The 23165-nt window shown below is 41.5% G+C and overlaps 1 long non-coding RNA gene across 1 annotated transcript in view; it reads left to right on the forward strand.

The window, feature by feature from the left end:
- The window catches only part of LOC112546253 (uncharacterized), a 247303-nt gene that overhangs the window by 205973 nt on the left and 18165 nt on the right, over positions 1 to 23165 (forward strand). The window contains exon 5 of the long non-coding RNA XR_016349441.1: positions 2020 to 2089. This is a non-coding gene — a long non-coding RNA (uncharacterized LOC112546253). The remainder of the gene's footprint in view (positions 1 to 2019; positions 2090 to 23165) is intronic.

Below are 23165 nucleotides of genomic sequence, written 5' to 3' on the forward strand. Positions count from 1 at the left end.
CCTGGTGTTCTAAATTTGCTTTATTGCTGCAGGGAATGCCTTGGGTTTAGGATTGCACCCTGATAAGCAAATTTAGAGTTGGGGATTGAGGAACATGAATTTAGGGAAAATTAAAGAAGTTTAGATCTACTATAGTTACATCTTGGGTCTCTGTTTCAAATCTCTGGGACTAGGGACTCAGATTGATGATGGCTCTCAGTGCATAGTAAAAACGTGATATTTAACACACACCTTTTGTGAGATACTAACTGCCTTGAACATCCACTGAAGACTAAGATAACTAAAGATGTTCCCCATTTTGGAGTAGGTGCTCAGTATTTTGCAGCCAGATGGGGAGCGCCATTTCATATTCATTTTCAATAATGTGAAGTAAAATAATCAGCACCTTCTTATACTGCAGTGCATCGTATACACAAGTTGGAACTGTTTAACTCTGGAGCCTGTCTTATATCAAAGAAACCAGTCTCATATCCTGTCCTCGCAGGGTCATAAATGCTGTAAAAGAATTTTTTAAACTAACTGAAAGAAAAAAATGGGCCAGTGTTTGGATCTGTATTCAGTTTAAGTCTGGGAGCTCTGTTCAGAAATAAAAAGAAGAGAGAAATGTGATGGAGTAGAGTAAGTCTATGCATGTCTTTTATCAAACTAAAAACTCCACTTGGTTCTGTGGACACAATTTTGATTGAAAAACTGTTTTGTGCCTTCTCTGTGCTTTATAGCCTCAGTGGTGAGCTGAAACTCTCAGGAAATGTCAGGAGATATTTTTGCACCTAGCAGAAGGCTGGTGCAGAGCAATTAAGTGTCATTAACTTGTGGGGTCTGACATTCAAATGGAAGCACCAGAGAACAATGACCTACCTGTCACCAAAAGGAAGATGTTCTTCCAGGTGGGCTCGTAATTAACAAGGATCACCTGATGACTAACTGGAATCCACTGAGGAGAGTCACTTTGCCAGGGCCCTAGATGGTTATAGAACACTTTCTCACTGGCTATTTTAGAAAGAGAAGAGACAGAAGCACAAGAAAGCAACTCTTGCCAGAAGGAGAATTAAGAATGGAGCGTACTGAGATATTAAAAGATCTCTTGTTAAAACCAAAGGACTCTTAGGGAAGTGAGACATGGAGACAAAGTTTTGTGTGCAAATTTATTTTATTTTCTGTAGTTCTGCATATCATGTGTGCTTTCTGAATAATGTGATTGGTTTAGAAATTTTGCTTCAGAGCCTGTCCCCCCCCCTTGCTTTTTGCCATCATGTAGAACTTGAGGGGGAAGTAGTAATCCAGAGGGTCTACAGTTTCAGTGGATCTCAGAGCATGCAAGAGCTACTGAGAAGGCTCGGAAAAGCTTACACTAGTTTTAAGGTTTGGCCAGTTGGTTGCAGAGTCCTATCTCTTAGGGTATGTCTACACTACCCCGCTAGTTCGAACTAGCAGGGTAATGTATGCATACCGCACTTGCAAATGAAGCCCGGGATTTGAATTTCCCGGGCTTCATTAGCATAAGCGGGGAGCCGTCATTTTTAAATCCCCGTTGCTTCGAACCCCGTGCAGCGCGGCTACACGGGGCTCGAACTAGGTAGTTCGGACTAGGTTCCTATTCTGAACTACCGTTACTCCTCGTGAAATGAGGTGTACCGGTAGTTCGGAATAGGCACCCTAGTCCGAACTACCTAGTTCGAACCCCGTGTAGCCGCGCTGCACGGGGTTCGAAGCAGCGGGGATTTAAAAATGACGGCTCCCCGCTTATGCTAATGAAGCCCGGGAAATTCGAATCCCGGGCTTCATTAGCAAGTGCGGTATGCATACATTACCCCGCTAGTTCGAACTAGGAGGGTAGTGTAGACATACCCTTAGAAAGCCTGCCAAACAGACATACTCTGCATAATGAGAGTGTGTCTAGAGATTCAGTCAGAAACAATAACTAGACTCTGGTCAGACCCGAACAGCCAAAAGTGCACAAGGTTCAGTGGATGAATACTGCTTTGTATTGAAAACTTAAAATCCTTCTTCTATGTGCAGGCTAAGGGAACGTTCCATAGAGAAACATGGGATCTGAGAGGCAGTCTGCAGGTAGCCAGTCCTGAGTCAGGTAGGATCAGTTATGCTTTTTTTTAGGGTACAGTCTGCTTCTCTTTCTTTTTGGGGGCCTTATGTATATTATTCTGAATTCTAACAAATCCAGTTTTGTTATGGTGTAGCTTTTGAGCAAAAATATTACACAGCTTGTTAAAGTAAAGTGAAGTGAAGGAAAGTAACTGGGTGGTGAAAAATCCCAGCCTAATAAGCAGGTGGTCATACCACTAAAATGCTGTGGTGCCATTTTTGGAAATATCAAATCTAGAAGATTATAGACTTGTACTTTCCACACTGCATCATCTTCTGCAAAATGGCTCTCCTCAAAATGGTGTAAAAATAAACAACATTAACCTGCTATAAAATAAAATTAAAAAATTAGGAAGCTCTTTTTAAAGCACTTAACCTTCCAGGCTTTTTTATGAACTTTAAGAGCACTCTCAATAAAAAGTGATAGCAAATATTGTTTATATGTTTTGAAAGAATGATGAACATCATTTGAAAGTTACATAAGGATATAGTGATAGAACTGTAGCCGTGTTAGTCTGGTGTAGCTGAAACAAAAAACAGGACTAGGTAGCACTATAAAGACTAACAAGATGATTTATTAGGTGATGAGCTTTCGTGGGCCAGACCCACTTCCTCAGATCAAATAGTGGAAGAAAATTGTCACAACCATATATACCAAAGGATACAATTAAAAAAATGAACACATATGAAAAGGACAAATCAAATTTCAGAACAGATGCATGGAAGAGGAGTTAATATAGGACTTGTCATAGTGGGTGAAACCAGTAATTTTCCAAGCCTGGATGTCTGTCTCAGGGGGCACATCTACACTACAACGTTAATTCGAACTAACTTAGTACGAATTAGGTAATTCGAACTAAGCTAATTCGAACTAACAGATCCAGACTAAAAAACTAGTTCGAATTAGCCACCCCAAAACATAGTCAGAGAAACGTCTTTACATTTTTGTATTAATTGGCCATCTACAGTGATTTCAATTAGGTTTTCATAATCTTGCACAGAAAAACTAACTGGCTTTTCTGTTATACTTAATGGATTTCAAATCCAGTTATTGTTGTCATTTATGGTTGGAAAATACTTCATGATGTTTGTGTATAAATCACAAGGTGATCTGCAATGTCCTGGCCAGGAGGGAGCGTATGGGAGGGGATTTGGGGCAGGGTGTCTGGCCAGGAAGGAGGGTACAGGTGGGTCTTGTGGCAGGGTGCCTGGCCAGGAGGAAGGGTACAAGAGGAGATTTGGGGCAGGGTGCCTGGCCAGGAGGGAGAGTACAAGAGGGGACTTGGGACAGGGTGTCAGAGGAAGCTGAAAATGTGGGCTCTTGGTGGGGGGCAGGGGAGTGAGGGGGATATGGATGCAGGGTCTGGGCATGAGGGAGGATGCTTACCTGGCTTGGCACCCTGCTGCAGCAGGGAAAGCCTCCAGGAAGCATGCTCTTGTTCCTGGGGGGAGGAGAGGGAGGGAGCTCAGTCGCCCCCCCCCCCGGCTCATGCAGCGGGGAACCCTGCGCAGTTGCAGCACCAGACCAGGCTTCCTGCTGGCAGGGCGGAGGGGGAGGGAGGGTGTAGAAACCCCGACCTTCCCAGCCAGATCAAACTCTGCTACTTCCCCCAGCAAGCTGGGGAAGGGCACAGGGGAGAGAGAACAGCAGCACATGGGGGGCAGTGAGCCTGAGCATGCCCCAAGGGGGCAGGGTGGCAGCAGAGCCCAAGCAGGGTTCCATGCAGGCAGCAGTTTAAAAATGCCGAGGTCTGGGAGTGGATCCTTGGCTCTGGCCATTCCTCCTCTTCCCCCTCCCAGCAGCAGTGGCCACTGTAAAAGCTGCCGCCTGCACACAAGGAGGAGGAGGCTGCAAGGCACCAGGACAGGGCAGTCCTGTAGGGTGAGGAGGGGGCTGTGCCATGTGCGGGGGTGGGGCAGCTGCAGTGGGCGTTGGAGCGGTCAAAGCTGTGTACCACCAGAAACCCATCCCTGCCAGCAAAGCCCCAATGGGAGCTGCCTCCGGGTTCTGCAGGGGGTGGGGGAGTAGAATTTTTTTGTGGAACCCTGAGTTCTACTTCATGGAACCCCAGAGTTCCGTGGAGCACCATTTGGGAAACACTGAATTAGTGATTTTGAAGCCATGTTTGTTTTGGTTCAGTTAGTATTGTTTTAAAATTGTTTGCCTAGTTGCCTTCATGCGTATTTTATTTTGGGTATGAGGAGGGGAGGAAAGTTGGCTTGGGAAATAAATGAAATCTTATTGACATCTGCTGTAAGAATCCTTTCTATAGATCTAACTGACCTCCATTGTACATACTCAAAGATGTCTGTGCAAAAGAACAAGTTGTTCATGGATGATTGACGGCATATATGCCCTCCTGAACAAATCATATATGGATACATTGATAGATAATCTGTATACTGTTCGTCTGTCTAACAAGAGGTACATAGCAAGTGATCTATATTTCTCCCCAATGGAAATGATGATAGTAACAAAATGCATTTTACAGTGATTATATTGGATGTTCTATTTACATTTTACTACAATGTACTGTGATAATGTATGAATCTCTTTGTCCATTACCAAAACATAGAGGGAAATCTGGCAACTGTTTATGAGTGTGCTATAAATCTTCATAAGGAAGTGGAGGGAGTTACATATTAATCTTCCTTTTCAACCCTTCCCCTCCCACACACATACGTCAAAACATAGATTGGGTGGGAAATGTCATGACTTAACTATAAAAGCTAACTAACCTCAGACCTCATCCTGCAAACCAAACTGGAAATTGAAGTAAATGAATGCTTTTAGTCACAGTTTTTAACTCAACAGACTAAGAATCTTTTTCTTAGCTAAATATGTTTTCTGTGAATAGGGCAAGTGGAAATACTTCATGTAAATTATTAGCTAGGCTAATGTAAATTTAGAGTTCATTTAGTTTAATGGAATTTTTACCCTTATATTCCATCTAAAAGTGTTTGAAGTGGGAGATAATGTTATAGTATGCTCTTCCAAACATTTTTTCCACCCAGTGATGGTAAATAGCATGGCTACAATACACCTACCTATACCGTTCAGTTCTAGCACTGACTGTCATAGCATTTGTGTTTGAAAGAGAGGCAGTTTTAGAGAAGGGGAATATAGAAGCAATGGAAGACAAGTAAAGGTAGATGGGATATGAGCTGCTTTATTTAATAAAATTATAAGAAAGATCATACAGGGTGGAAGGAGATAGAGGGGCCCAGGCAGGCCTACCCCGTTCCTTGCTACACCAGAACCCAGAATTCTGCAGTACGGAGTCCATATCCAGGAACAAGGTACCTTTGAAGTTTTCCTCCTGCAATATAACCCTGGGGGAGAAGAAACTCTAGGGTGAACTCAGCTCAAGATTGGAGGCTCGTCCTGTAGACCAGATACAACAGCAGTTGCAGCACGGGCCATTGGACATTGATGATCTCATCAGAGTCATTTCTATAGCTTTTACTCTGAATATTTTCTCTCATCTGCTGACAGGCTGTTTGTTCCAGCCCACTACCAGTCTCTTCAGCTAAGCCTAACTGCTACTGTTTCCATGCTCAGCTCTTTCCTTCTTCCCTTCTCCCCATCACACCTTCCTTCCCTCAGTCCCCCTCTAGCTTCATTCTGTCTTTCTATTCCCCTCCTGCCAAAACTTTACTGAAAAAAATCTAACATGACATTTGTAAGCCATCACATCATTCACTGTACTTGGATGCTTGCCCTTCCCCCACTCCTTGCAACTGTTTTAGCTATTTAGACTTTTTTCAAGGCATGGATTTTTTTTTTTACTCTATGTCTATACTGCACCTGGCAGAATGGATCAAGATTCTCAAATGGGGCATTACTTAATACAAACAAATAATAATAGGAAACTCTCTATAGAAAAAATGGCTTCAATGCATTATCAATAGATGGAAACTAAAATATAAATTCACCATAAATGTGGACGTTTTTAAGTGGATCTAGATAAAAGGAAAAGGTTGGTGCAGTAAGATTAGAGCTGAACTATAACCAAGTTTGGTAAATCATACCCAAATTAAGAATTGAATAAGCAAACATCAAGAACAAATCAGAGCCAGACTAAAACAGGCAATACTCAACTAATGCCCTGAGACCCAAAATCCAAACAGTTCAGGAAATGCTGCACATCATCCAGATTTACTTTGCTGCAAATTCTGAACAAGTTAATGCTAGAGCAGAGAGAAGATGACAGTGGTCAGCGTTTAAAGATGATGAGACAGGGGAATAAAGAGACTGCAACAAATATATAATTAACATTGACAGCAAGTGTTTAGGAAAAAGATGGACAAGTTGATGACAATTATCTATAACATGCATTTGCAGAAGTATGGTTAAGAAGATTGAAGCTGATAAACTCTATGGGTCAAACAGGAAACCATCAGAGATTAAATCTAATCTTAATAGCCTTGAAACAAGATGGAGAAAGGCAGTGGAGTGTGAAAGGCAATGAATTAATGAATTAAAAAAGTGAAAATTAAGATAATAGCTAAGGAGTTTCTGTTCAGCAGTAACAGAGGAGATGAAAAAAAACCCAGAAAGAGCTGCAAAGATGAAAGTCCTCTGTGGCACTGAGCAAAGGACATATGAAGAAAAAGGGGATGGAAGATTGAAAATAAAACAGAACAAGTAGGAAATTATCTGGCAGGAATGTATAGCAGGTCAATTCATAAATTTCAATCATTTGTATGCCTTAAGAAAAATTCAGACTCTTGCTTTACAAGAGTCACAACTGAGCTGGCTTACTACTCTTTCCCCTAAATGGGGGAAAAGGGGAGGAGAGAAATCACATAGAAGATTAACATAATTTCTGCAATGTCTTTAACAATCTGTCCCCTTATATTAGAGAGTGCCAGAAAAACCCAACTAGTGAGCAAGCTCATTTTAAAAAATGTTTTTCCAGTTTGTTGTGTTCATGAGGAAACAGCAAACTTAAATTCAATATAGAAATGTAAAGTGTGAGTGATCATGAGAACAGCAAAAAAATAAAGGCAGGGATGTGCTGCCAAAATTGTAACAAAAGCCTCCATCTAAAAATCTTTACTGAAGTTGGTGATATGATCAGTATCTCCCCTTTGCCCCAATAAATAGTCCATTGGTTGTACATTGTCCCTTTGGTCTCTTGATAGAAATAGTCTATCACTTCTGTTACCTTTCTTCTCCCAAGTTAATCAATACTACTTCCCCCTCCACTCTAAGGGTATGTCTACACTAGCCCCCTAGTTCCATCTAAGGAGGCTAATGAGGGTGACCAAAATTGCAAATGAAGAATGGGATTTAAATATCCCATGCTTCATTAGCATGTTCCCGGCCGATCGCTATTTTAGGAATTGACTAGCCCGAAATAACTGCCAGCGTCTACACGCGGCAGTGAAATGGGATTCTGAATTAAAGCCCTAAATTGAATTAGCTGTTGTTCCTCCTGCAATGAGGTTTACCAGTTAATTCGATTTAGGGCTTTAATTCGGAATTCCGTTTCACTGCTTCGTGTAGACACGGGCAGTTACATCGGGCTAGTCAATTTCTAAAATGGCGACCGGCCGGGAACATGCTAATGAAGTGCGGGATATTTAAATCCCGCACTTCATTTGCATTTTCGGTCACCCTCATTAGCTTCCCTAGATCGAACTAGGGGGCCATTGTAGACATACCCTTAACTAATGTCTCACCATTATTTCCCCTCTAGATGCACTCTTCCTCACAGCTGTCCGTCACAGCCGCAGCAGTGGTAGTCTGCATTAGCAGCTTCTGCTAGCAATAAATGGCAGACAAGTCATTTTCTGGCTTGTGTGAAGCTGGATGCCTTTCATGAAGAGCAGTGTGGTGAATTCGAGAGAGAGAGGCTCCCTTGGGTTCCTGAGTGGGCAGTTTCCTTGAGATTGGGGTTTTCCCTGGCTGGCTTGAGCTCTGGGGTAGAGGGTATTTCTCTAGGTTGGTAGGTAAGGGACCAGGGATTTGGGTTCCCACCCAGTAGCAGCTCTTCAGACTCCAGGATGGGATGGTGGTTATGGGAAGAAGCATAGATTGCAGTGGCTACAAGACTCTTGCTGACAATAAAAGCTGCAATTCCACCCTTTCACAGAAAACAGAGTATACTCCAGCCTAAGTGCCAGCTCTATTAGTGCGGGGAGGGAAGTGAGAGAGGTCTTTCTGTGCTCCTCTCTGCTAACTTTGAGCAGGTTTTATGGTCATAGGAGTTGCATATTTTTTGGGTAAAGAAATGAAGGGTGGCAAGTTGTGACCTTTCACTCCCTTTGCATACTCTCAGAAGGCTTTTCAGTTTTGTCCAGAATGCTGTATATTCTGCAGATGGATTGGGGGAAGCACAAGGTTAACTGCATGTTTGGCATGATTTTGCTGCTGTTAGCCAGGCAGATTGCTAGGGTAGATGGCAGCTAATGAGAGGCTGAGGAATAATGACAGACACCAAGGAATAAAATGGTTGGAGACAACTCTAGAAATTAGCAAGGAGAAAGTAGTAAAGTGAGAAGAAACAGGAAAATGTGATCATGATGGGGAAGAATGATAGGTATTTGACAATGAAGACCATCACAGAGTGGCATAGCTAGGAATTGAAATTTGTGTGTGTACACAACTTAAGATGGCTGGGCCATGACCAAAGATCTGATGTTGCAACAAATCATTCATATTGCAAATGATTTAAAACAATGAAACCCAAATATATTAAATGTCACCTCAGGCATCAATGCAATATAAACAGATTCCTCATAAAATTTCAGTAAATGTGCTTTAAAGAGCCAAGTAAGTTATATCACAAAACTGGAAAGAACATAGCAATCTTAAAAGTTAACTAATTTGTAAATTAAATAAGTCAATAAAATACTTATATTGCCCACACAGTGTCCTCTTGTCTCCACTCCACCTTTCTGCTAGAGAAAACACTGAATCTTGCCATTAAGTGTGTCAATTACAGAGGTCATAATCCATGGAATTGCCCAGGTCCTTTTCAAATGACAGGAGAGAGAGCATATTCAAGTGATTTTCAGATTATTCGTGGTGGAGTAGAGCTTTTCTACTTAAAAATTTGTGCTTATGCATAAATATATTCAAGTGGCAATCAGATAAAACTTCTATCAGTGTTGGATAATTTTTCCACCGTTGATCTGCACTTCATTTGTTGAATGAACATTGAAATTTAAGATTAATCCAGATCAATACTGTACAAGGAACACACTGATTTGAGGCTTTCCTGCTTGTGAAAATGTGTGTAATTTTGGCAAGCATGCAGCCATGATTTTCACGGGGCCATATGTGTTACTTTGAATGTGGTTTTTAATTCAGAAAGCTGAGAATCTAAACTATGACTCTACATTGCTGCCAGATATTCATTAGAATTAATCGTGCTTGAATTTCCCAAAGATGAAGTAACAAACAAATCATTCAGTTCATTTGGTTATTTTCTCTTCTGACATGACATTACATCCCAGATTTCAATTTCATACTTCTTCATCAATTCATTAGTTAACAACAGCACCTGACTGAAAGAAACCATTCACTTGACTGCTTCTTAAATTGATATAGAAGATAATAAAGTGGGTTTGTTTAGTCTGGAGAAGACTGAGGAGTTTTCAAGTACATAAAAGAATCTTACAAGGAGGAGGCTGAAAAAATGTTCTCTTATATCTCTGAGGCTAGGAAAAGAAGCAAGGGGCATAAATTGCAGCCAGGGCAATTTAGGTTGGACATTGGGAAAAACTTCCTCTCAGGCTGGTTAAGCACTGGAATAAATTGCCTAGGAAGATTATGGAATCTCCATCATGGGAGATTTTTAAGAGCAGGTTAGACAAACACCTATCAGGGATGGTCTAGATAAAACTTAATCCTTCCATGAGTGTAGGGGACTTGGCTAGGAGACCGCTTCAGGTCCCTTCCAGTTAGGAATGTGAAAGGTTAAACAGGGAGCATCACCCTTAATGGATGATTCTTACCAGTTCTGGTCAACTGGTAGGGGCTGAAGCAGCTCCCTGTCCCCTGTCCGCAGTGGGCCTGGGCACATCACAGTCCCACCCCTGCCTGTGGTGGTGGTGAAGGGACACTCCAACCCACCCTCTTTAATCAGTTAACTGGTTAAACATCATATTTAACTGGTTAACCAATTAAAGGGAATTTTACATCCCTGCTTCAAGTCTTATAATTCTATGATTCTCAAATGTTTACATATACTCTCTCTAAGACCCTGTATCAGATCAATACAGTCAGTAATGGATAGAGTCGTGCTTATCAGGCTATGTTGGACCGCAGGACAAATTGATGTGATTGAAAGAGGCTGCAACTTTATTCCTAAATGGGAGTGCTCAATAGAAAAAATTGTTCAAAACATTTCATTCAATAATTTATTTACATATCCCTGGATGAATGTTGATAGCCCATCCTCTTACTCATCCTGGTCTACTGCCAACCTACTGCTAGGACCTTGTCACCCTTCACCTTGAATAGAGTTAAGGAGAACTATAAAGGAGGGGCAGTCCTACCAAAACAGTCATAGGAGCTCCCCCATGTTTTTGCTTCTTTAAATCATTCCCCACTCCCCCCCCCCCATCTATTTTATCTGATCACCATATCCATTTCCTATGGAGTATCTGCTTTGGATATAAGCCCTAAGTTTACATAATGAGTTCCAACACTGTAGCCTTATTTTTTGCTTCCCACTAAGAGGCAAACCCACTGTGTCGAAGGCAAAAAAACCCTCAGCCCAACCTAGCCAATCCTGTGTCAAGGAAAAAATTCCTTTACAGTACTCCAAGAAAGGATCAACTAGTGTAATGTCCACAGAAGAGCATGATAAAACCTGGTATTTCAATTAGTTCTATGGCTCTTTGTGTACAGCGGGGGAGGAGAGAAGGGGGATAACACTCAACATATTCTTGATGAAAAGAAGGTCTTTGCTGTATAGACATGGGCATGAATAGTCTCTTCAATTCCAGTCACCTATGGGAAGAGGTGATAGATCAATATCTTCATGCTGAGCTGGTTCTCTAGTCACCCTTAAAAGGGCAACACACATACTCTGATAATCCAAACAAGGTTCTCACTGCTTAATGTGCAGTAAGGTCATTTGTGACCCTTTGGTAGTGCAGTCATGCATGTCCCAAAATTTTCTAAAAGTTACTGCTAAAACAATAACTTTTTTTGTTTGAATTTTTTGAGAAGTGATTGAGCCTCCCATGTTGTTTGTCCTTCACATTGTGTAAATTCCCACCATCTTTAATCCCTCTTTAAGTGTGACATCATAAAGTATTAATATTTTGCTCACTGCACCAGATGTGGATATCCAACATATATCAATATTCTGTTCAAGCTCAGGATATTCTTGCTTGTTCTACCAAGAACCAAAAATGCCTGTAAGTGCCCATCATAAAAGTGTAAAACAAGTTTATAACCTCAAAAAATCAGTGGCAATATTTGTATCTATTTTAGTCACTATGGTACAGACCAGGTTAAGGCAACAACTGTTACAATGCATATAAATCACTCACAAAAACTGTTTCTCAGAATTACATGTACTCCTCTATTAATTCCAGAAAAAAAATCCCATCTAAACTGAAGTAGATATGCAATTTGTGCTCTAGTACAAGCACTTCCAAAACTTTAAGAATTTTCTCAGAAAGACCATTGCAGTTATGTCATCTGTAGCTACAATTCCCACTATTTTAACTAGTCCGTTGTGCACTTCAGCTCCCATTTTGAAAGAGTTTTGGGTTAATTGCCAAGAATTTCACAGTAAGTGTTGTAGATTTTGTTTAATTATTGATTAACCTTACCCAGAAATAATGATGCTTCAACGTCTAAAAGGTTTTTCTGTATAGCTGAGCTCATCACGGTAGCATTTTAAAGAACTTCACTTTGAATTTCCATGTCATTTACTGGTTACTCTGAAAAGCTCAAGAAAATTTCATTTAACTTTCCTGGACTTCTCTGTGTCACTATAAAGAAATGCATTGTTTTGGACAGCACAGCACAATGTGGTGCACAACTTTAATAAGCTCATATTTTTTATTTATTAATAAGGTGTTCACTGCATCCTTGAAACTCTGGTTTAAAATATTTCCATGACCTGATACTTGACACTCTTTATGGTTGGCATGGAGAGTGCTATTACATGTGCTTCGGTTGACTTATATTAGGAGTTGGTCTGATACATATGCTTCCAGTCACTGAAGCCACACGGACATAATGGCTGCGTCTAGACTTGCAAGTTTTTCCGCAAAAGCAGCCAATTTTGCGCAAAAACTTGCCAGCTGTCTATACTGGCCGCTTGATTTTGCGCAAAAGCACTGACGTTTTACTGTCCGAAATCAGTGCTTCTTGCGCAAATGCATTGACGTTCCCATTCGGGCAAAAGCCCTTTTCCAGAAATGCTTTTGTGAAAAAGGGCCAGTGTAGACAGGAAGCTAAGACGTTTTCTGCAAAAGCAGGCTAAATGGAAAAAAGCCCTATGGACACTTGGAGACTCTGTAGCCACAGTCAGCTCCTTGGACTTCCTGGTAACCCGATCCCCCTTAAAGGAGACGCAGGCTGCTGAGCTCATGCAGCAGGAGCCCAAAGTCTTAGAACATTAAATAATGTGTATGAGAGAATTGATCCCTGGTATACTCCTCATACTTTTGAAAATCAGCCTGTAATAAAACCATGAGCCCTCCTACAAATTGAACTTCTGAAATCTGGCTTAAGATCAGTGATGACAAAACCAAAGCTGTACATGCTTCCTATGCAACGGAAATGAATGTCCTGCTTATGCTGTATATTGGTGGCAATGATACCAAATGAGCAGATAACCTTATCTATTTGGACCGCCAGTTGACAACAGAACAGTCTATAATTGAAGAAGTCTCATGTCAAATCGGTGTGGCCTAAGCAGCATTTTGACATCTTCAAAGGCCTCTGCTTGGGTGACAGGATATCTGTGAGATAGCTAAGCTATGAGTGTTCATTGTGGTAGTGATGACAGCTTTGCTTTATGGAACAGAAACAGTGTTGAAAAACAGCTGAGTAAAGGAAACGACACAATTTTCAGTGTCAAATGTTATTGTGTATTCCTAACAACCATTGATTGATTTGTCCTAACCAAAGAGTTGCTGTCTTGCACACACTAAGGACAAGTTGACTGCACAATGCAAAGGAAGGTATGCTTTTATAAAAGGTTTATAAATCAGAGGTCAAAAGAAGTAGAGCACAAGGCTGACCATGAATGAGGCTGGAAGATGCAATTCTGAGGGATTTAAGAAGTTTAAATCCTCTCATACTGATGCTTGCCAAAGGAAGATGATTTACAAGGGACCATTCAATATGAAATCCATTTACATTCCACCAGCACTATATATATAGTCTAGTCTAGTGATTGCTTCTGTTGCCTAATGACACAAACTTCTACAGACACGACCAGGGAAAATCATTGCTGTATTCTGCTAAAAATAAAGTCAATAACAAAAATTCCTGATTACATTTGTGTGAAATCAAAGCACACTAGAAAATGGTGTACCACTCTTGCTAACTTTAGGGTGCATAATTGTCCATTTGCAGACCCCAGAATAAATCAGGACACAAGGACATCCATAACTAAGGAGTTATGCTGTTGTAAAATAAAAACCTTGGTCTTGCTGCTGTGGAACTCTGAGCACCACCCATATTAGACCTTAAAACTAATGTTCTCCATTTCTATTGGTTTAGGATGCTTTAGTAGTTAGTTACACTATGCAGTAGTGATTAAGTATTTAGAGCAATTCACTATTTAAACAACGTTACAGATATCCTACTCCGTGCACCATAATCAAATCTCTAGTGATTGTATCAAAATGTCATATATTATAAAAACCCATAAACTCGAAAAAGTGATGCTGACATTTGGGTTTCAAACAGCATCTTTAATACTTTACCTTTTTATTTATTCCATTATTAAGTAAAGTTCCTTTTTATTCTTTTTTTTCAGTTACAATAAATTAGCATTCAAAGTCAGCAAAAGAAGACATTGAAAGATGCTGCACAAGCATCTGTGACAAAAACTAAGGAGCTCTGTCAGCATATATTGTCTCACTGAGAATGTTTGGTTGCACTAAATTAATTTCAAAATGGATCTTTAAACCAGAGCCTATATAAAAAAAATATATTAAACAGTTGGAGCTTAGATTCCGTCCATTAGTTTTTCAAAAATCGTATTTCCTGTTGTAATAGGCTTGGAATTGCAGCTAGTAATCCAGTTAAGAGCTCTGTAACTCACATCTATGCTCTATATAAAGTTTTCTGTTGTTGCTGCTTAACTTCAGGGGGTACGTCTACACTACAACGTTAATTCGAACTAAGCTAATTCGAACTAACGCGTCTAGAACTAAAAACTAGTTCGAATTAGCGTTTTGCTAATTCGAACTAGCAAGTCCACATTGAGTGGACCCTGAACAGGGCTTAAGGATGGCCGGAAGCAGTGCCGGCAGGGCATCAGAGGAGGACTTAGAGCGTGGAGATGCTGTCTCAGGCTAGCCGAGGGCTGCGCTTAAAGGGTCCCGACCCCCACCCCGGACAGACAGTTCTAAGGGGTGCCCCGCTTGCAAAGCAGTCCTGGCTTGGATTGCCCGGAGTACCCACACTGGGCACATCACACCACTCGGCCATCAGCCTGGCTGCACTTGCCGCAGGCTGCCATCTGGGGAGAGGGAGTAATCGGGGGGCTGCAGGAGAGCTTCAACCCCCACAAGCCCGCAGAGCCAGCCCAGTCCTCCCCATCGGGGGCTTGTACCCCATTCCTCCCTCACCTCCTTCCACTTACCCTTCCCTAGCCCCCCTTCCTGATGTACAAAATAAAGGACAATTGTGTTCAAAAATAGAATCTCTCTTTATTGAACAAAACTGGGGGAGACTGGGAAAAGGAGGTGGGAGAGGGGAAGAGAGAGGCTGGGAGAGGGGAGGGCAACTAAAATGATCAGGGGTTGGGAACAGGTCCCATATGAAGAGAGGCTAAAGAGACTGGGACTTTTCTGCTTAGAAAAGAGGAGACTGAGGGGGAACAGGATAGAGGTCTCTAAAAGCAGGAGTTGGGTGGAGAGGGTGCATACAGAAAAGTTCTTCATTAGTTCCCATAAAGAAGGACTAGAGGACACCAAAGGAAAGGAATGGGTAGCAGGCTTCAAACTAGTAAGAGAAAGTTGTTCTTCACAAAGCAAAGAGTCAACCTGTGGAACTCCTTGCTGCAGGAGGCTGTGAATGCTAGAACTGGAACAGAGTTTAAAGGGAAGTGAGATCAAGTCATGGAGGTTGGGTCCATGGTGTGGTATTAGCCAGGGGGTAGGAGTGGTGTCCCTGGCCAAGGTTTGTGGAAGGCTGGAGAGGGATGGCACGAGACAAATGGCTTGGTCACTGTCTTCGGTCCATCCCCTCCAGGGTCCCTAGGGTTGGCTGCTGTTGGCAGACAGGCTACTGGGCTAGATGGACCTTTGGTCTGACCCAGCACGGCCATTGTAAGCTCAGGGCTCAGGGTCGGGGGTCTCAGTGGACCCCCTTGATTCTCTTGCACACCTGCTCCTGGGTGGCCAGGCTGGCAGCTCTCCTGCCCTAGACGGCCACTTTCCTGTGCCTAGTGCGGAGATCGTGGACAAAGTCCACGATGTCCGCACTAGCCCAGGTGGGTGCCCGCCTCTTGCGGTCCCGGGCAAGCTCCCGGGAACCACCAGCCTGGTCCCGGGAAGAGGGGGAGGGCTGGGGGGCATCGGGTGGGTGGCTTGATCTGTGCCAGGTGCAGGGTCTGCTGTCTGGGTGCTGGCAGGCTTGCACCTGGCACAGGCACCGTAGCCAGCCCGTGCCCCTTTAAGGGCTCCGGGGCTGGGAGGGGGGCAGTAGAGTTTCCCTGGTGTTGGCCAGAGTGGCCACCAGGGAAACCTGGGGAGGACTAGCCTCCCACTAGTTCGAATTAAGGGGCTACACTCCCCTCAATTCGAACTAGCTAGTTCGAACTAGGCTTAATCCTCGTGGAATGAGGATTACCTAGTTCGAACTAAGTGCTCCTTTAGTTCGAATTAAATTCGAACTAACGGAGCACTAGTGTAGCGCCTATGAAAGTTAGTTCGAACTAACGTCTGTTAGTTCGAACTAACTTTGTAGTGTAGACATACCCTCTGTGAGTAGTATCCTTACTGTCTCAGCATCTAGCTATTTACTTTGATCTGCTTAGGTTCAAGTACTCATTCTTCAGACACTTAATGATGCCCTGTCTCACCCCCCGTTCCTTTTTCCTTTTTTTCTTTCATTCTTTTTCTCCCCTCTCTCTTTTCCCTCTCCTATTTATTTCAAGTTTTCATGTCCCCTACTCATACTCCGGTTATCTGAAGAAGTGGGGTGTGCCCACGAAAGCTCATGATACCATCTACATGAAGATAGAATTATAAACATCTGTAGCAATACTAAATTGATTGGCATAACTGTATGAGATACAGAATAAGAAAAAAAAAACATCAGAAAAGAATCATAGCATCATAGAATCACAGAATACTAGAACTGGAAGGTACCACACAGCAGGACCAAGCACCATATAGATCATTCCTGATAGATGTTTATCTATCCTGCTCTTAAATGTTTCCAAGGATGAAGATTCCACAACCTGCCTATGTAATTTATTCCAGTATTTAACCAACCTGACAGTTTTTCCTAATGTCCAACCTAAACCTCCCTTGCCACAATTTAAGACCATTTCTTCTTCTCCTGTTATCAGAGGTTAAGGAGAACAATTTTTCTCCTTGTAACATCCTTTTAGGTCCTTGAAAACTGCTATCATATCTCCTCTCAGGCGTCTCTTTTCCAAACTAAACAAACCTAATTCCCTTAAAGGTCATGTTTTCTAGACCTTTAACAATATTTTTGTTCTTCTTTGGACCCTTTCCAATTGTAATGCATCCCAGAATCATGTTTGCTTTTTTTTAAAATAGTGTCCCACTATTGACTCGTATTTAGCTTGTGGTCCACTATGAAATATTTGCTGTATTCAGTATAGGTATGTCTACACTATGGGATAAGGTTGAATTAAGACGTTAATTGTGTAGCTGAAGTTGAAGTACCTTAACTTGACTTTTGAGACTGTCCACACTGCAGGAAATTGAAGGGAGAACACTTGCCCTTTGACTTCCCTTGCTCCTTGTGGAAGCAGGACTACCAGCATCAACCAGAGTGCCCCTCTCAGTTTGAATTAGTGTGCCTTCACTAGACCTGCTAATTCAAACTCAGGAAGATCAACAGCAGTGTTCCCTCTAAGATGTTCCATTCATGAGCAGAGTCGGTGTTGTCTTGTGCACCAATATTAAGATCATGTGCTCTTGTTCAGATGTGTGCCATTGTGGTACCCAAGTTATTAACAAATACCATATATATATATATATATATATATATATATGGTATTTGTTAATAATACACACACACACACACACACACACAAACTCTCTCACACACGCGCACACACACACACACACACACACACACACAGTATATTAAAATGTTATGGAAGAAAGAATACTACAACAAAGGATAATTAACAAGGTACATGACTTTAAATATTTATTTAATATGAAGTCAAATAAAAAGAAAATACTGCAAAGTTTTCAGTATGTTTGATTAGCCTCAAGGCTGCTCTAAATCTGCACTGTCCACAGTTCCACAGAATTCATAGGAGGCCGAGAATAAGCACACTGTAGCACTGCTCATTCTGTGGCAGCGGTGGCCAGAGCCCCAGGTCCTTTAGAATCACTGAGGGTACGTCTACACTGCAGCACTATTTCAGGATACTTCCGGTATCCCACAATAGCATATTCTGCATCTTGACACTGTGCCCATTATTTTGAAATATCTTTTGAAACAACAGGCATGCTATTCTGATGTCCATCCTAAATCTCATTCCATGAGCATTAAGGGATGTTTTAGAATAGTGCTCTATTTCAAAATCTGGCACTATGTAGACCACTCCAAATTTTGAAATAACCTATTTCAAAGTACACTTGAAATAAGCTACACAATTTGCATAGCTCAAATTTCAAGTTACAGGTGCAGTGTGGATGCATCCAGCGTCACAGGGAAACTGCCCTCTTTGCTCCCCCATCCCTTGAGAGATCTGGCAGGGCATTAGCTCCTGGGTTCGGTGGCAACACATGTATGCCACTAAAAGTCGGGCAGTGAAGCTTCTGTTTATTAGCTCTTTTGCTGACTAAATACTTCCACCCCCAATGAATGGGCATTCACATTGTTATCAGGAGAACGCTCCTGCGCACCACATACTGATCACACTGGTACTTGACACTGCAAATTTTTTGTGTTGGGAGGCAAGGCCTAACACCTCTGAAGGACATAAGCTTAATTGTTCAGTTGCCAGTATAGACATAGCCAAGCCTACTGACAGACAACTCAGCTACAAAATCCTGAAAATTGCAACTTTTCAGAACCCTGTGTGCACACGCTGACAATAACAGAATCACATGTAACTGAGCCATCATTGGGCCAATTCCTGCTCGATATTTAGACAAATAAATCAGTGTATCATTAAAGACACTATTACAGTATGCTGGCCAGATAAATCACTAGCTGTGAGAACTATTTATTATCAGTGTGCATCTACAGTTGATTCACTGGGTCTTCCAAAGGAACATGCAGACTCAAAATTACACTGGTGTAATACAGGACTTCTTTTACTTACTGTATCTATAGAGGAAAGTGGAATGTCTTCTGGACTGTACTGGGAAGAGTAACCAGAAATGGGTACTATTAATGACACATGTAATTTATGGTAAAAACACAAGAAGCTTATGGTAAGCTGATAAATAATGTTTGTACCAGTACTGAGAGATGAAGAGTGCATTTGACAACAGTTTTAGTTGCATTTAGTAATACAAATTTCACTGTCAGTAGTTTCACAAGGAGCACTAAGCAAGTAATAATTTCAGATTAATAATGTTTCAAGGAAGAATAGAAAGGAAAGATTGCATTGCATTTCTCCTACCTACACTGTTATTGTTACTATTAGAAGCACGACCATCAGCTTCTTGTTTCTGGTTCAAAATCAAACAACCTTTACCCTCAACCCAACACTCTTTTTAAAGAGTAATACAGATATGTATATTTTAGATGGACTGTAGCTTTGCTTTGTACAATATTGAAAAATGTTTAGATTTTCCATATTCCACTGCTTATGATTACTACAGCAAATATCTTTTTCATTCCACTTTTAAATATTCTTTTATTTCAGTTCAAGTATGGAAGAATGAAATCCAAAATCAAGTACATTAAGCATGCCACCAACAGCTGTAAAAACCCTACATTTTAGTTTTTAAGGACAGTTCAAAACAGAGTGATTTTGTTTCTAATGTATAAATTTACAAATAGAGTAAGCTCCAAAACTAGTCCTGAAGAAAAACAGCTCCCAAAATATTATTTTGTGTTCATCTGTTTTCTTTTAAAAGAAGTGTAAATATTTATCACTATTGCTGATTTACAGCTGTGTGAGAGCAGAATCAGTCCCACTCGAGACAGAAGAAATGCTGATTTTGCTTTCACTTATCCTGATTCTGTATTTTCTATCCCCCAAACCAGTTGGAGCCACACAGCCCTGGAGCAGCCGCCTGCCCACCACATGGCTGCCGCCTCAAACCCTGGGCAGCAACCTTTCCACTGCCTCAACCCCCGGTGGCAGCACCCCACTTTCTTGTGGCCCCAAACCTCGGTGGCAGCTGCCCACCCACAGCCCCAAACATCTGTGGCAGCCACCAGCCCACTGCAGCCCCAAACCCTGGTGGCAGCAACTTGCCTGCAACATGGCTGCCAACCTGGGTGGCAGCCACTTGCCCACTTACCCTCCTGCAGCCCCAAACCCTGGTGGCAGCCACCCACCCGCTTGCCTTCCTGCACCCCAAACCCCGGAGGCAGACATCTGCCCACCACATGGCTTCAAATCCTGGAACAGCTGTCCTCCAACACAGCCCCAGCCGCCAGCCTGCTCACTCTTTTGCAATCCCAAACCCCAGTGGCAGACAACCACTGGCCTGCCATGTGGTTGCAAACCCTGGCGGCAGCTGAAACAGCCATTCCCCAGCACAGCCCCAGCCGCCAGAGTAGCAGCCTCCCATCCCTGGGCCCAGCTGCCACGCAGCCCTAGCCGTTGGAGCAGCCACACCACTCACCTTCCAAATCCAGCAGAAAGGTAAGTGCTGCTGGGCAGCTCTGGGAAGGAGGTGGGTGGGCTTGGAATGGTTTGTGTGTGGCCACGCAGATGCACATCTTAGAGGGAACACTGATCAACAGCACCAGCTTCGATCTTCTCTGTAGTGCAGACATACCCTATATGGTGAAGGAAAGGAACATCTACCCCATGACTGAGGGCACATTAAAAGGCAAGGTGCACCAGAGTAGCCCTACCAGACATTATCAGATAATTCACAACCTTGGACATAAATAAGATGAAAAGTCAACAAGGCTCATGGATCCTGCATATTATAATTTACCCTGTCCACAAATCTATTCTGACAACCTAATGAAAACAATTAAGACTGCAATTTTTCACCCCTGAAATCTATCAGAACTCTCACGAAAGATTTCCAGATTTGGGGACACGATTATTTGTTTTAGATCAGCAAAGGACCTCCCTAATTTCATTTAATTTTCAAACTTTACAGTTGTAGTTCACTGAGATATTTGCTGCCTGAAACACCAAATTTATTTTAGTTTAATAAGCCATTAAGAAAGTAAATTACACCCGTCTCCAGAATATATAGTCATGTCTAATGCAGATCTCAGCCTACTTTTATATTACATTTCTCTCTGAACAGAGATCACGTAGTAGGGTAACAATTTTTTTCATTATGCCCATTAAGGAAAATCAGGAACAATTTAAACTCCATGATTGTGTGAACGGCATTTAAAGGAAATAGCCTTCCTTACACCGTTTAGATTTTTTTTACCCACAAGCCTGAATATGAATAACCTGTTGGGCCAAATTGCACACTCGGGAACATCAGAGACTTTAGTTACTGTGATGTAGAGAGTACAATTTGACTCTCGGTCTGTTTTTTTGTAGTGATCAGGAAGTGGAGTGGATAGAGCTTTAAAGACCTTTAAAGCTCAAAATCCATTGCTTAATAAAACAAATATAGTCAAAGTATGCTTATTTTTCCCAAGACTATTTTCATTTTTCATTCTTCTGTGCAAGTGTAAGGGTACCTAAGGCTGGTTAAATTGTGCAGACTAAACTTGAGAGCTATGGATCCAAAGGCATTAATTGTTACTGACTTAAGGCACCAAATCCCTTTTTTCAGATGTACCCCCAGAATCCGAAACCACTAAATGTTCACTGACCAATAGGTTATTGAAATCACACCGTTAATGTGGATTACACAAATTGCAAGTTATTTAGTAGCCAGTGCATTTTGAAACAATACAGGGGCATACAACATGCTTACAGAACCCTATTAGAAGATATTAATTGTGTAGGGTTAAATTGTCCATTTTTAGCCAATGATTCAAGAGCATTTTTTTTTGCATTAACTCTAAAATTGTAAATGGCTTCAGTGTTCAGTCTAAACCACATGCATTTTCAATGCATATATTCACTTTAGGACTTTTAGGGGTTTTTTTTAAAGTGACTCTCCAGGGCATCTAACAACAGTTTCATGTTAGCAAATAAAAAAAGAACATTACTTTCAAATGGGATGCATTCATGTCTGTATATTCTCTGAGTTCCAACTCTGAAATCATAGAACAGGCCAGTTCATTGTAATGAAACATCGCTTAGTTTCCAAACTTAGATTATAGCTACACTATGGAGTATCCTGGAAAAACTCTGCCACATCCAGGGAACATGTCTGCTCTTCCACTTTTTTTTTGCAGAAAAGTAGATGCGCTCTTTTGGAAGCCCTGTCTTTCTCCTCCCATGAGGAAGAAGGGCTCTTCCGAAAGAGGAGGCTTTTCCAAAATTTGGCCCAGAATAGAGGGGCAAATTTCAGAAAAGCCTCTTCCGAAAAAACTATCGGAAAAAGGTATGCAAATTGTGAAGCGCAATTTGTGTACCTTCTTCCGATAGATCATTGTAATGTAGACATAGCCTTAGTCTTTACAATCTCATAGACTGCTAAGGTTTAAAAAGAAATTTCATAAATTAACATATTTGTGCTAATTTTTAAAGAAACTAGTCTCTCCAGGTGGTAAAATAGTCTAGGGTCCTTTCTGTTGGAACAGAGAAAAGAAACACTGCCTTTGGTCTTGGAACTCTTCTTGATTGTGGGGTGCTAGGAGATGGGAACTTCTTTGTTTACCTGAGAAAAAGCAGTTTCTCCTGCATCCTTCCTACTGCTGAGACCATGTATACTGCAGGGGTAACCAATTAGAGAGACAACAGATCAAAAAAGAATGCTGAACAATCCTCTTGAGTAGAAGAGAAATGTTTCAGCAACATAAGCACCTTTAAAATAGATTAAATGTACTAGTTTGCATATACAAACCACTCTGGTTCCAGTAGGTGTAGACAGCCATGACAACTGCTAAAATTAAAAGCTGAAAACATTGGTTCAAACAAAGCTTTAATAAACAAACCCGATAGGACAATAATACTTGTCCTAGATAAGTCAAGTTGTTATTAAGGTCATAGAGTCTAATTCTATTGCTTTAAAGCAACAGCAAAAGAAATAAAATGTCATAATATATAGGTATGCATCACTATGTGAAAGTTTCCCCATAATACTATTAAGGATTTATTAATGCCCAGAATGCATTTTTCACCATCCTAATTTGACTGAATACAGAGTTATATTTCTAAGTGACTGTGTCCCCTCACTTTTGCTATAACCATTCTAGAGTTATATTTCTAAGATAGCTATGTCCCCCCTACTTATGCTATCAAGCTAGTTTTATGTCCAAAGGAAGCAAGAAATGGTCTGTTGAAAAGAACTAAACTACTATGACCATTACCAGTATGTCCCTGAGGCTGAACATTATGGTGCAGTTTACACAGTAAGAGAAAGTCCCTGCATGTAAAGAATACCATTAAAAAAGAAGTATGCTCTCAGAGTAACCC

The sequence above is a fragment of the Pelodiscus sinensis genome, chromosome 4, assembly GCF_052426305.1.
Source record: "Pelodiscus sinensis isolate ZL-2025 chromosome 4, ASM5242630v1, whole genome shotgun sequence".
Classification (NCBI taxonomy): domain Eukaryota; kingdom Metazoa; phylum Chordata; order Testudines; family Trionychidae; genus Pelodiscus; species Pelodiscus sinensis.